This window comes from Drosophila virilis, unplaced genomic scaffold (assembly GCF_030788295.1).
Source record: "Drosophila virilis strain 15010-1051.87 unplaced genomic scaffold, Dvir_AGI_RSII-ME tig00002154, whole genome shotgun sequence".
In the NCBI taxonomy this organism is placed as follows: domain Eukaryota; kingdom Metazoa; phylum Arthropoda; class Insecta; order Diptera; family Drosophilidae; genus Drosophila; species Drosophila virilis.
The window spans coordinates 86,862-89,406 of NW_027212892.1; positions in this window are offsets into that span (position 1 = coordinate 86,862).

The window sequence follows — 2,545 nt, forward strand, 5'->3', positions numbered from 1 at the left end:
TGTATGGTGCCTGGCTAATACCTTTCTATATTCAGATCGTCCTAAAGAGCCCAGCATTGCCAACCTCATGATCACCAGCCAATTTAAATGTAAACAATGCATTTGCCTGCTGCCGATCCAAACTATGCTTGTGTGTAAAATGTACGCACACGCATATGAGTTGCAATCGCCCCCGCTCCAGCGGATACCACCAGATGCCGGCCTAAAATGAGACTGCGCTGAAGGTGATACCGCTCCAAAGGACTCAAATCCATCTCCATATCCCCACTCGTCTCAAAATTAGCCTATTTAAATTGTTTATCTATACCCTGTCTTTGCTGGCCACTGCCATGCAAATCAATTTGTTAGCCAATATTCCATAGGCCCAATTAATTTTACATACACTTGCATACCCATTTCTGGGCAAATGTCAGTGTCTGTCTACATCCAAATTTCAAACTTATTCCAAATTTAATGCATTCCCATATGTATAGTTCGAATAGGCCCGTCTCAAAGTACCAATCTGTTTAAAATTCTCAATTCTGATGCCATGTCATACCAGATACCACAACCTAGCCAAAACGAGCCAAATATCAGCCACCTGACCATCAAACAACTAGCTTCAGCTAAAACAAACGCCAAACCACTAACAATATGCAAAACAAGCTATTTACAAACATGTATAATACAAAAAGAGCCATCTACAAACATGTATAATGAGAATGAAAGCCAAGGGTGGGTGCATGTAGGAGACATAGTAGTGCAGTGCCTCGTGTACGGCATCGCTATCACTGACAGTACCTACCCGGAAGATCTCGACCCCGCGACTGCCCCAAACCAGCCGCAAACAGCACAGCCGATTTATATTGAGCCTAAAATCCATATATGCTCATTTAAACCAACATACAACTGCGCAGCCAGATCCAATTGTGCCCAAACACACCAAATATGCCCATTTAACAATAACCACACAGCCGATTTATATTGTGCACCACCAATAATAACACTTTTTCTCTATCGCACAAATACCCAGCATACCAAAAGTGCGCATTCCGGAGCCAAATCGGAACATTCTCTCTGAGATAAGTATCTAGCCGAGGACTGCCAGGTGAGTTGAAGCTGGGACTTTGTGCCCAAGCAGTAAATTTACATGTATGGTGCCTGGCTAATACCTTTCTATATTCAGATCGTCCTAAAGAGCCCAGCACTGCCAACCTCATGATCACCAGCCAATTTTAATGTAAACAATGCATTTGCCTGCTGCCGATCCAAACTATGCTTGTGTGTAAAATGTACGCACACGCATATGAGTTGCAATCGCCCCCGCTCCAGCGGATACCACCAGATGCCGGCCTAAAATGAGACTGCGCTGAAGGTGATACCGCTCCAAAGGACTCAAATCCATCTCCATATCCCCACTCGTCTCAAAATTAGCCTATTTAAATTGTTTATCTATACCCTGTCTGCTGCTGGCCACTGCCATGCAAATCAATTTGTTAGCCAATATTCCATAGGCCCAATTAATTTTACATACACTTGCATACCCATTTCTGGGCAAATGTCAGTGTCTGTCTACATACAAATTTCAAACTTATTCCAAATTTAATGCATTCCCATATGTATAGTTCGAATAGGCCCGTCTCAAAGTACCAATCTGTTTAAAATTCTCAATTCTGATGCCATGTCATACCAGATACCATAGTTCAGCCGAAACGAGCCAAATATCAGCCACCTGACCATCAAACAACTAGCTTCAGCTAAAACAAACGCCAAACCACTAACAATATGCAAAACAAGCTATTTACAAACATGTATAATACAAAAAGAGCCATCTACAAACATGTATAATGAGAATGAAAGCCAAGGGTGGGTGCATGTAGGAGACATAGTAGTGCAGTGCCTCGTGTACGGCATCGCTATCACTGACAGTACCTACCCGGAAGCTCTCGACCCCGCGACTGCCCCAAACCAGCCGCAAACAGCACAGCCGATTTATATTGAGCCTAAAATCCATATATGCCCATTTAAACCAACATACAACTGCGCAGCCAGATCCAATTGTGCCCAAACACACCAAATATGCCCATTTAACAATAACAACACAGCCGATTTATATTGTGCACCACCAATAATAACACTTTTTCTCTATCGCACAAATACCCAGCATACCAAAAATGCGCATTCCGGAGCCAAATCGGAACATTCTCTCTGAGATAAGTATCTAGCCGAGGACTGCCAGGTGAGTTGAAGCTGGGACTTTGTCCCCAAGCAGTAAATTTACATGTATGGTGCCTGGCTAATACCTTTCTATATTCAGATCGTCTTAAAGAGCCCAGCATTGCGAACCTCATGATCACCAGCCAATTTAAATGTAAACAATGAATTTGCCTGCTGCCGATCCAAAATATGCTTGTGTGTAAAATGTGCGCACACGCATATGAGTTGCAACCGCCCCCGCTCCAGCGGATACCACCAGATACCGGCCTAAAATGAGACTGCGCCGGAGGTGATACTGCCATACCACAACAAATTTACAAACATGCATAATACAAAAGGAGCCAATCTA